Raw genomic sequence first — 13,217 nt, forward strand, 5'->3', positions numbered from 1 at the left:
GTGATGGAAATAATTTGGAAATGGACAGTGGTGAAGTTTGCTCAACATGGTGAATGTAATTAATGTCACTGAATGCTACACACAAAAATAGTTGAAAAGGCAAATGTTTTGTTACGTATGTTGTTGTTGTTGTTAGGTGCTGTCAAGGCAATTTTGACTCAAAGTGACCCCATGTGACTGAGTAGAGCTGCCCCATAGGGTTTTCTGGGCTGTAATCTTTCCGGGAGCCGAATGCCAGGTCTTTCTCCCCTGTTGACTGTGGGTGGGTTCAAACTGCCAACCTTTCCGTTAGCAGCCAAGTGCTTAACTGTTGCACCACTATTTTACCACAATAATTAAAAAAAAAAAACAACTAATCTAGACTGTTGGGGGTCAGGATAATGGCTACCCTTGGCAGAGACTGCATGGGGCTACAGGGGAGACTTCCGGGAGCTGGTGATGTTTGGTTTAACTCCTCTGGGTGGTTGTTGTTGCTGCCGTTGATTCCAACTCATAGCGACCCTATAGGACAGAGTAGAACTGCCCCATAGGGTTTCCTAGGCTATAATCTTTATGGGAGAGATGACCAGGTCTTTTCTCCCCTGGAGCTGCTGATGGGTTCAAATTGCTGGCCTTTCAGCTGGCAGCCAAGCACTGAACCACTGCACCACCGGGGCTCTTTCTTGGTGGCTCCACAGGTGTATTCAGTTTGTGCAAACGCATCGAGCTGTACACTTGTGACTTGTGCTCTTTTCAGTACGATGTTACACTTCAAGTAAAAGTAGTCATTACATTAAAATAAAGGAACAAAAAAGCAGGGGCAGGGTGCTGGGGGTGCTCAGTGGAGGGGTCTCGGGAGCATGGGTGGGATTTCCACAGCCAGGCGAGGGGAGGGTGCAAGGAGAGGGTGGCCCAGGCAGAGGCACAGAAAGAGGAAAGGCCTGGCGGATGGCATGGGGGGACAACAGGTGGCCTGGTGATGCAGCCCAGGATGGGTGGGGAGACAACAGTGGGAGATGCAGCATAAATCTAAGACCGATCACCCCCCGCGGCCCTAGTCGGTGGCTCCCTTGTTGTCAGCAAACACAGGATAAACTCAGGTAACTAGGGAGATGGCGGGAAGCCAGGCAAGGAGAGGCATCCTGGTCAGTCAAGCAGCTGCTCCTCAAATATTTGTGCAGCACAGGCCGTGTGCAAGGTGGGGTCACAGGAGAGACTTGAGGGTGTATTGACAGAATCGGGGTTCATGCCCAGATGATAATGCTGCACTTCAAAGCCAGAAAGGCCCTTAGGTGCCAATCCCCTCCCTGGAGAAGTGGAGAAAGGGGGGCCCGTTTGTTCCACAACCACCCCACCATCAGCCAGAACTTGGAAACAAACAAACACCAATGTGGAGCAATGGAAGGCACTGGGGAGCCAGGTTGCTCAAACTCTCTGAGCCCTACCCCAGAACCCAGTGCCGTCGAGTCGATTCCAACTCATAGCGACCCTAAGCTCCCCATAATACAGCCCTCTTCTCAGAATTGCCTGTATTCAGAGACCCACATAGAGCCAGGTACGCGATCCTTTCCGTCTTCTTTGTTATTGTTATCTACCTCTCTGAATTTGTTTCTTCATTGATCAAACCTGGGCCAAGACAGGGCACGCAATAGATGCTCAATAAATGGTGTTCTTTCCTTCCTGTGTTCCATAAAGGTAAAAAGAACTCCCCTGATCTCACGTGAGTCAGCGGCACATAATAGGTGCTCAGTAAGTGCGTGATCCCTCCTTTATCCCTCAGATATGAAGAGAATTGCCCAGGTCACCCACCAAGTCAGGGATTTGACTCCAGAGAGCTTTCCTCTGCACCACAGGTGGCCACTGTACGTGGTGCAGTGCCTGTGAGGTAGGCAGCACATAGTAGGTGCTCAGTAAATGTGCGTGGAGAGACTGAACAACCCTCTGTAGCCCACTGCCCAGCCCAGGGAAGTCCTACCTGGGAGGGCCTGCAAGGCACTGACCCAGGCCCTCCCATCCATTACCTTTCCCTCCAGGGAGAGCTTTGGTTTCTGTAGCAACGTTGCCATTGACATCTCCCTGCCCAAGAGAACAGAGTGAGGGGTGGGCTTAGCACAGAAAGACCGTGGACTTTTTCAGAAAGGAAGACTAAGGCCCAGGGAAGAAAATTCCCTTGGCGCTGGTCACCGAGGGCCTTAGATGGAACCACTGCTCCCTCACGCTCTAGCACACTGAACTCCCCAAGCTCACCATGCCTCTTCACACTTTCACACCTTTGCCTATACTGTGTCCTCTGACCCTGACATCTCCTCCCCTGGCCTCCTGTCCTGGGCTCTGTCCTCCTCCCAGCCCTCACCCCCTGAGCTGTATAGTTGGTTCATCGCTTGGGTCCCCACAGGGCAGGGTGGGGGCGAGTCACCTCAGCGACTCTGGGTAGGCACAGTTTTAACACTTCCTCTCTTCACTGTCTGCTACTCACCCCAGGGTTTGGAGTCTTCTCAGGACAGATCTTACCTGGGGGAAGATCTTGTTCATATCTCTGGCTCCCAGCTGCAGTCTCAGGGATCAGGTACAGAAGCAGTGGACTCAGCACAGGTTCCCTGCTTTGTCACCAGGGGTGGCCTGGGGGAGGGAGGATGGGAGGAGTAGCCCAGGCCGCGCCCTCCCTGTGGCTGTGCTGCAGTCCCTCCCAGCCCAAGGCAGCAGCTCTGCACCTGCCTCCCAGCACAGGAAAGGGCAGGAGGGCCTGACAGCAACGCCATCCGCACAATCTGAGGTTGGACTCTTCACCCCTACCTTACAGATGAAGTGCCTGAGGTTCAGAGAGGGAGAAACTACCCTCAAGTCCTGCAGTAGGTGGGAGGGATGAGCGTTGAACCCAGGAACTTTTCAGGATGTGCTTTTGCTTCCCGGTCAATGATGAGACTCGAGGATCTCAGGCCTCAACTGCATGAAGACCCAGCAGAAACACCGGATTTAACATGTTTATGTGGCTAAAAATCAGGACTCACTTTTTCATTGATGTTCTGTTCAATTAAGTAGGTAATCTAGGTTGAAAGAATATCCATTTTTCCACTGGACTCAATAAAGCACATATAATTTTAAACTATTTTCCTTTAAAAAGTGGGAATGTGCATTTTAATTTTTCCTGAGCTAGTGCCTGAGGTCAGGGAAGGGCGGGAGGGCAGTTTACTTACCTCCATAACCCCTTATCCCCACGGAGTGGGGGTGGTTTCCCCAACAGTTTCATTCTACTACTGAGGATGAGACCAAGGTCCTGGGAGCTTAAGAGGCTGTCCAAGGATCTGGGGACCAATGAAGAAGGAGGGGGTGTCCATCTCCAGATGTCCACTCAGGGCCCCAGGAAGGAGTCCCCTCTGTAACCTGCCTTTAGTGCCCACAGAATTTCTATCCTGTGACCAGCCTTTTCTTTTGCATTGGGAAATAAAATGCCAAATCCCTGGGGGTAGTGGTGGGGGTGGGTAGATGCAGAGGCAGCCCTGGGGAAGCATCAAGTAACACTAGGAAGAAGGTTCTCATTAGGACTCTGCCACTGGCTCTGGCTCTAATCACTGCCCCGCTCTGAGCCTCAGTCCCTCATTCCTAAAATGAACGGGTTAGACTAGATGGAGGGGGTGTCTTAGTTTGGAGATTCCCAGAATCAAACCCTAACACAAATTCAAGGGCAAGTTGTTTAATTGGGTGGGAGCGATCCCAGGAAACGCTGGTCAGGAGTGAGGAAGTGGGACATGGGAAGGAAGGATCCAACAATGGGTATGTTATCAAGCAGGTTCCCACTGCGGGCAAGTAGAGTTTAATCCTGCTAAGGATTTCATGGAGTGAGGAGAGAACGTTATTGACCAGCTCCTGTCAGTCACTGGTTGAGAACTACTGTTGTTTTTGTTAGGTGCCATCGTGTTGGTTCCGACTCATAGGGACCCTATGTACAATAGAATGAAACACTGCCCAGTCCTGCGCCATCCCCATTAAGCCCACTGTTGGAGCCACTGTGTCAGCCCATCTCGTTGAGGATCTTCCTCTTTTTCACTGACCCTCTACTTTACCAAGCATGATGTCCTTCTGTTGCCAGAACTGAATAAGGTTCTTGCCTCTCACTGGTCATGAGCAGGTAAGGTACGGAGAATTTTCCACAAGAGCAAAGTGTTATTCAAGAGGCTTGCGAGCAAAGATGAGGACTGCCTAGGCAACTCTTACCCCCATCTCACAGAACTAAGGACTTGCATGGTCTTTTAAAAATTCTTGAAGGGGGAGAGGGAAGATTCATGTTTATTCAGAGGCATAGTCGGGGTTTTCCGGCAAGTAGCCTGTTTTGGGCGGGGATAGGTTAACTAAGGTGCATGCACAACAGCTTTCTCAGATGGCTTTAAGACAGCTCCTGTCCCGGAGGCCTCTGGGATTCATTGCTGTTAGGTGCTGTCGAGTTGGGTCCGACTCATAGTGACCCTGTGCACAACAGAACAAAACACTGCCAGGTCCTGAGCCATCTTCACAATCATTGTTATGCTTGGGCTCATTATTGCAGCCACTGTGTCAATCCACCTCGTTGAGGGTCTTCCTCTTTTCTGCTGACCCTGTACTCTGCCAAGCATGATGTCCTTCTCCAGGGACTGATCCCTCCTGAAGTATGTAAGACACAGTCTTGCCATTCTTGCTTCTAAGGAGCATTCTGGTTATACTTCTTTGAAGACAGATTTGTTCGTTCTTTTGGCAGTCCACGGTATATTCAATATTCTTCGCTAGCACCACAATTCGAAGGCGTCGATTCTTCGGTCTTCCTTATTCATTGTCCAGTTTTCACATGCATATGATGCGACTGAAAATACCATGGCTTGGGTCAGGCACACCTTAGTCTTCAAGGTGACATCTTTGCTCTTCAACACTTTAAAGAGGTCCTTTGCAGCAGATTTACCCAATGCAATACGTCTTTTGATTTCTTGACTGCTGCTTCCATGGCTGTTGATTGTGGATCCAAGTAAAATGAAATCCTTGACAACTTCAACCTTTTCTCCATTTATCATGATGTTGCTCATTGGTCCAGTTGTGAGCATTTTTGTTTTATGTTGAGGTGCGATCCATACTGAAGGCTGTGGTCTCTGATCTTCATTAGGAAGTGCTTCAAGTCCTCTTCACTTTCAGCAAGCAAGGTTGTGTCATCTGCATAATGCAGGTTGTTAATGAGTCTTCCTCCAATCCTGATGCCCCATTCTTCTTCATATAGTCCAGCTTCTCGGATTACTTGTTCAGCATACAGATTAAATAGGTATGGTGAAAGAATACAACCTTGACACACACCTTTCCTGACTTTAAACCAATCAGTATCCCCTTGTTCTGTCCAAACAACTGCCTCTTGATCTATGTAAATGTTCCTCATGAGCACAATTAAGTGTTCTGGAATTCCCATTCTTCACAATGGTATCCATAATTTGTTATGATCCACACAGTCGAATGCCTTTGCATAGTTAGTGAAACACAGGTAAACATCCTTCCGGTATTCTCTGCTTTCAGCCAGGATCCATCTGACATCAGCAATATCCCTGGTTCCACAACCTCTTCTAAAACCGGCTTGAATTTCTGACAGTTACCTGTTGATATAGTGCTGCAGTCATTTTTTAATGATCTTCAGCAAAATTTTGCTTGCCGGTGATATTAATGATATTGTTTGATAATTTCCACGTTCAGTTGGATCACCTTTCTTGGGAATAGGCATAAATATGGATCTCTCCCAGTCAGTTGGGCAGGAAGCTGTCTTCCACATTTCTTGGCATAGATGAGTGAGCACCTCCAGGGCTGCCTCTGTTTGTTGAAACATCTCAACTGATATTCCGTCAATTCCTGGAGCCTTGTTTTTCGCCAATGCCTTCAGAGCAGCTTGGACTTCTTTCAATAGCACCGGTTCCTGATCATATGCCACCTCTTGAAATGGTTGAACATTGACTAATTCTTTTTGGTATAATGACTCTGTGTATTCCTTCCATCTTCTTTTGATGCTTCCTGAGTCATTTAATATTTTCCCCATAGAATCCTTCACTATTGGAGCTTGAAGCTTGAATTTTTTCTTTAGTTCTTTCAGCTTGAGAAATGCCGAGCATCTTCTCCCTTTTTGGTTTCCCATCTCCAGCTCTTTGCATGTGTCATTGTAATACTTTGTCTTCTCAAAATGCCCTTTGAAATATTCTGTTCAGTTCTTTTACTTCATCAATTCTTCCTTTTGCTTTAGCTGCTCAACGATTGAGAACAAGTTTCAGAGTCTCCTCTGACATCCATCTGGGAGCCATAGCAGGACTTATTATGGGGTGTCGCGCCTGCGCAGTTCCTGGTGGAAGGTCACACAGTGGTTACAGGTAGATGTTCTGCACATGTCCCTGGGGCTAGTTTCTGTCCAGCTGTTTCTGAAAGACAACTTTAAGGAAGTTTCTGGGCTGTTTTCTGATACCCTGCCCCATTGTTCTGGGGAATGGCTTTGTTTCTGCACCCTGGCCCATTTCCTGTTACTTTGTTTATGTGAATTGCAGATTTGGGGGCCTCTCTGCTCCCTGTCTTACTTCTGCAGGGACTGATCCCTCCTGACAACATGTCCAAAGTATGTTGAGATGTAGTCTTGCCATCCTCGCTTCTAAGGAGCATTCTGGTTATACTTCTTTGAAGACAGATTTGTTCATTCTTTTGACAGTCCATGGTATATTCAGTATTCTTTGCCAACACCACAATTCAAAGGTGTCAATTCTTCTTTGGTCTTCCTTATTGTCCAGCTTTCACATGCATAGGAGGTGATTGAAAACACCATGGCTTGGGCCAGACGCACCTTAGTCCTTAAAGTGACATCTTTGCTTTTGAACATTTTAAAGAGGTCTTTTGGAGCAGATTTGCCCAGTGCAATGCATCCTTGGATTTCTTGACAGCTGCTTCCATGGGTGTTGATTGTAGATCCAAGTAAAATGAAGTCCTTGACAACTTCAATCTTTTTCCTGTTTATCATAAAGTTGCTTATTGGTCCAGTAGTGAGGATTTTTGTTTTTGTAATCCATACTGAAGGCTACAGTCTTTGATCTTCATCAGTAAGTGCTTCAAGTCCTCCTCACTTTCAGCAGGCAAGGTTGTGGTATCTGCATAATGCCGGTTATTAATGAGTCTTCCTCCAAACCTGATGCCCCATTCTGCTTAATATGGTCCGGCTTCTCGGATTATCTGCTCAGCAATAAGTATGATGAAAGGATACAACCCTGACTCACACCTTTCCTGACTTTAAACCACTCAGTATCCCCTTGTTCTGTTTGAACGACTGCCTCTTGATCTATGTATGGGTTCCTCATGAGCACAATTGTTCTGGAATTCTCATTCTTTGCAATGCTATCCATAATTTGTTATGATCCACACAGTCAAATGCCTTTGCATAGTCAACAAAACACAGGTAAACATCCTTCTGGTATTCTCTGCTTTCAGCCAGGATCCACCTGACATCAGCAATGATAACGCTGGTACTATGTCCTCTTCTGAATCCAGCTTGAATTTCTGGCAGTTCTCTGTCAGTAAATTGCTTTAGCCGCTCTTGAATGATCTTCAGAAAAATTTTACTTGCATGTGATATTAATGATATTGTTTGATAATTTCCACATTCGGTGGGATCACCTTTCTTGGGAATAGGCATAAATATAGACTTCTTCCAGTCAGTTGGCCAGGTAGCTGTCTTCCACATTTCTTGGCATAGACAAGTGAGTATTCCCAGCGCTGCATCCGTTTGTTGAAACATCTCAATTGGTATTCCGTCAATTCCTGGAGCCTTGTTTTTTGCCAGGGCCTTTGGTGCAGCATGGATTTCTTCCTTCAGTACCTTTGGTTCCTGCTTATATGGTACTTCCTGAAATGGCAGAACATTGACCAATTCTTTTTGGTATAGTGACTCTCTGTATTCCTTCCATCTTTGTTTGATGCTTCCTGAGTCGTTTAATATTTTCCCCGTAGAATCCCTCACTATTGCAACTCGAGGTTTGAATTTTTTCTTCAGTTCTTTCAGCTTGAGAAATGCAGAGTGTGTTCTTCCCTTTTGGTTTTCCATCTCCAGGTCTTTACATATGTCTTTATAATACTTTGTCTTCTCAAGCTGCCCTTTGAAGTCTTCTGTTCAACTCTTTTACTTCATCATTTCTTCCTTTCGCTTTAGCTACTGGAGAACTACTGGATACTGGTACCACTGACCTGCCGTAGTCAAAGAGATCCCAGTGTTGGCCGCTGGAAACTAGGCTGTGTGCCCCAAAACAGAAAGGACCAAGGGGTATGGGCAGGACTCCCGTGGCATCTGCTACAGATGCTAAATTTCATCTTGCATGCCAACTGCAATTGATAGGTAGAGGCTGTAAGGTCTTTGGGTGGCAACAAATGGTTTGTTCTCAACTATTAAAGGTTGGCAGTTCAAACCCACTCAGTGGCGCTGTGGAAGAAAGGCCTCGCAGTCTGCTTCTGTAAAGATCACAGCTGAGAAATCCCAGTGGAGCATTTCTACTCTGTAACACGTGGACTCGCCATGAGTCAGAATTGATTTGATGGCAATAAGTTTGTTTTTTTTTTGTCTGGAACATGGGGTTTATCACATTCTGAGGTCAGGACTGGGTTAGAGGTGTGATTGATTAGTGATGTCTGCCAGAAGTGTAAGTGTACATGTTTGTACCACCCAGGGACTCCCGGACAATGCTAGTGGGCAGGAAAATAGATTGGCCCTGGGACTGAGTCACTTCTAGACCTGCCAAGAGGCGAGGCCCAGTCCTTGCCTCAGCGTTTATCACTCCTCCCCTGTAACCTCCACAGCCCTGACAGCCTTAGTGCTGCTTCTCCTCTCTGACCTGAAGCTGTTTCCTCATTATAAAATGGAGGGGTTAAACTCTATCCTGATTTCCTAGAGGGATACCAAAAGGATCCATTTAAGGTGATTTGTGACAGTGCTATTAAGGGCTTAGCAAATGTCATGAGGGAAATCAATAAACTATAACATTATAATATCATTTCATGCAGATGATCCAAACTTTATTGAAGTTTACCATACTTAAGCATTACAAAATTCACAGATGTAGATTCCAGTAATGACTGCATGGTGGTATATTTTGAGGTAACATTATCAAGAGCTTTTGTTGAAACCTCTCATTTCTAATCAGTTGTTGATTTCTCTCCTCCCAAGCCCTCCATTATTGCTGTTCCAACTCTGCAAAACAATTCAAGTCTAAAAAGCACAAAAGAGGCAGCAAAATAAACCCAAATCATTCAGAACTGCACAAGCAAATAAAAATAATTTACTCTTAAAATGACAAAGGAAAATTAGACAACTTCTAAACCAGGGGTTCTGTGAACTTGGATGAGAAAAAATTACATCTTTATTTTCACTAACTTCTTATTGGAACACATAGCATTTCCTTCAATTATGAATGCAGGTTATAAGCCATAGTAATACTAGCAGTACCTGTGACTTTGTCACCAATGGAAATCACAGACATTTAGATATCATACCACAGTTGTGGTGGATATTTCAAAATATTAATCTGAAATTAGAGCAGTTTTAGACCCATCACTAGATGATATTTTATGTGTTAATAAAGAAGTAAATATTATTGTATCACAAAATTTGAAAATATTTTGATAAGCTATTTTAATATAATTCATTTCCTTTGTAATCCTTCATATTTGATTTTATGCATTTGAAAACATTCTGGGAAGGGGTTCATGCGCTTCAGCAGACCACCGCCAGGAAAGGTCTATGGTACGAATAAAGGTGAAGAGCCCCTGCTCTAAACAAGTCATTAACACCACAGGAAGAGAGCAGTTAATAGTGAAATACATGAAGCCAGTTTCAACAATTACAGATTTCAGAAAAAGTATGTAAATGTGCTTCAGAATTTACTGCAAGGAGTCAGAAAATCCACACTAACCAAAGATGACATTTCCCACCATCTCAATCTTTATCTGTATCACTGGACGTACCCCCGCCCTCAGGCTCTAGTCTAGAACAGTGGTCAAGGAAAGATGAAAAAACTTATTCATGCTGATGGAACCCAAATGCAAATATGACATGCTTCTTCTTGTTGTTGTTAGGTGACTTTGAGTCAATTCCAACTCATAGCAACCGTATCTACAGCAAACAGAACACTGCTTGGTCCTGTGCCATCCTCACAATGGTACTATTTTTGAGCCCATTGTCGCAGCCACCGTGTCAATTCATCTCATTGAGGGTCTTCCTCTTTTTTGCTGACCCTCCACTTTACCAAGCATATGTCCTTCTTCAGGGACTGGTCCGCCCGATAACATGTCCAGTCTCACCATCCTTTCTAAGGAGCATTCTGGCTGTACTTCTCCCAAGATAGATTTGTTCGTTCTTCTGGCAGTTCATGGTATTTTCAACATTCTTCGCCAACATAATTCAAAGGTATCAATTCTTCTTCTGTTTTCCTTACTCATTGTCCAGCTTTCGTATGCTTACAAGGCAACTGAAAACACCACGGCTTGGGTCAGGCACACATTAGTCCTTAAGGAGACATCTTCGCTTTTTAACACTTTAAAGAAGTCTTGTAGCAGATTTGCTCAATGCAAAATGTTGTTTGATTTCTTGACTGCTGCTTCCATGGGCGCCGATTGCGGACCCAAGTAAAATGAAATTCGTGACTTCAATCTTCTCTCCATTTTCTTCCTATGACATGCTTGGCAAGTGGAAACCTGTCGGAAGGGGCTCAAGAGCACGCTGAGTTAGTCGAGGCTGGGTTGACAAACCTAGAATTAGAGGATGGTGATGAATTGAGCATAAATTTTTTAGCTCAACATGAAGAAGTCTGGTAAGGAGCCTGGGCTCCATGAAGCAGCCTTCTCAGTTTGCTTGACATCACTCAGATACTGTCCAGGACCTAGAGGCCAGTCTGAGGCTTACCATACAAACAATAATGTGGGGGAACAAAGACAGCCATATAGGTAAGAGCTCAAAAATATAACTAAAATGAGGAAAGAAACAGGATTATTGGACACAGGGGAAAAATAACTCTGGGAAGGAAGTAAAAATTTCCCATTTAGGACAGGTTCTTCTTTGGCTACTTTCCATGTGGTCCTGCTGGGGTATAGGCTGAACGAATATATAATTTAATGGACACTGTCTTAGTTACCTAGTGCTGCTGTAAGAGGAATACCACAAGTGGGTGGCTTAAACAAACAGAAATTTATTTTCTCACAGTTTAGGAGTTTATTTTCTTACCACAATTCAGGGTGCTGGCTCTAGGGGAAATTCTCTCTGTCCGCTCTGGGGGAAGGTCCTTGGCAATCATGTGGCATGTATCTTCTCTGTGCTTGCTTGCTTTATCTGCTCTTTTATATCTCAGAAGAGACGGACTCAAAACACATCCTACGCTAATACTGCCACATTGCCACATTAACATATCAAAGACAACCCACTCCCAAGTGGGATTATAACCACAGGTAAAGAGGTTAGGATTTACAACACATATTTTTTGGGGACACAATTTAATTCATAACAGACAATAAAGGCTACTGCAGGGTTAAGATACTATTTGTCTTTGGTTTGGTCTCCTCTGGTCTGTTCTCCACATTGTTGTCTGAATCAACCATCTAAAACACTGTAACTCTCTTGCTTAAAGCCTTTCAATGGCTCCCATTTAATTACTGCAACTCAAGATCAAGTCCGAGTTTAATAAGGTCCTGCATTATCTCATCCCTCCAGCCCCATCTATTGCCATGCTTTTGTATGCTCTCAGCCTACTAATCGCTTTGTCATTCCCCACTCTTACCTTGAGGTCTTTGAGCATATTGTCCCCACTGCCTGGAACACTGCTCCCTCTATTTTGTTTGGTTTTCCCTTTCCTCCAGTTTAAGCTTGATATCACTTCCTCCCAGAAGCTAGGGGCCTTCCTATGCGCTCCCATAGCACTCTGTGCTTCTCTAGTCATAGCATTTATCACGTTAGTAATAATGGTCTGTTGCCTTCTTTAGACTTTCAGCAACCTGGAACCAGGCACTGGGTCTTGTTTGCTGGTGCAATCCTGTCACCTGGTATTGGGCCTGGCACTCAGGCCCTCAGAGTAGTTACTGAATGGTTAAACTGTGGGTTTATAACAGTGTATCTGGGCAAAACCACTGCCTTGGTGTGGTGGTGGCGGCGGACTCAGTTGTATATGTTTCTGTAGAATGCTCCAAAGGTGAGGGGGTTAACTTTACCAGAAAGGGTCTAAAACCCAAACCAAACCCATTCACCGTCGAGTCGATTCCGACTAATAGCGACACTATAGGTCAGAGCAGAACCGCTCCATAGGAGTGTCTGGTGGATTTGAACTGCCGACCTTCTGGTTAGCAGATCTATCTCTTAACCACTATGCCACCAGGGTTTCCAGAAAGGGTCCAGAAATCTCTACATGAATGATCCCCAATATTCAAAATATCCTCAGATAATTAGAGTCCACAAAAATTATAATGGTGCTACATTCAGTATTTCAAAAATCACAAACTAATCCAAGGCCAGACACGCTACTAACAAGGACATGATTCTTTGCTTTTGGCTGGAACATCAGCTCCGAGTAAAAACACTAGGTTTCACACGCTGATCAACAGCTCAAGCTAGTCAATCATCATAGTAATTTCTGAGACAAGACTGACAGGCCAGCAATTCTGGTAATTTCTGATTTACCAAAAAAAAAAATCGTAAGTAAAAGGTGTCCATAAAGGTTTGTGAAGACTGGGAACCTGGAGTCTAGATCATTCATCATGGTCATTTCAGCTGTCTTTGTTATTGGCAAAATACGTCTCTCTCTTAGACCAGGAACTGGTCTGTACCAGGAGACATAAGGGTCTTGGGTATCTGCCTAGGGCCAAGTCAAGAATCTCAATAAGATGCCTTCTGTGTGATAGGAAAGAAGATGGAAGCAAGGAGCCAAGTAAAACTGGGCCCATCTAAAAAAGGCTGAACTTCAGGAGAAGTTACTTTAGGAGAAGGGGCCTGAGGTTCAGTTTTGTTGCTTTTGTTGGAATTTTCAGGATCAGTAACATTTTTACAATGTGTACATTTTTAGGGGTAATATTTCCTTTTCTTCTTCTTTTTCAAATAAAATTCTTCAAAAAATGTCAGTCTGGTTTAATCCTGCAATAAGAAGTCAGGACACAAATATTTGAGTGCCTACTAAATACCAGGAATGACTGGGTATTTCTACATCTAAGGACTGTCTCTTTTAGAAGAGGGAAAATTGTTT

This window comes from Loxodonta africana, chromosome 3, assembly GCF_030014295.1.
Source record: "Loxodonta africana isolate mLoxAfr1 chromosome 3, mLoxAfr1.hap2, whole genome shotgun sequence".
In the NCBI taxonomy this organism is placed as follows: domain Eukaryota; kingdom Metazoa; phylum Chordata; class Mammalia; order Proboscidea; family Elephantidae; genus Loxodonta; species Loxodonta africana.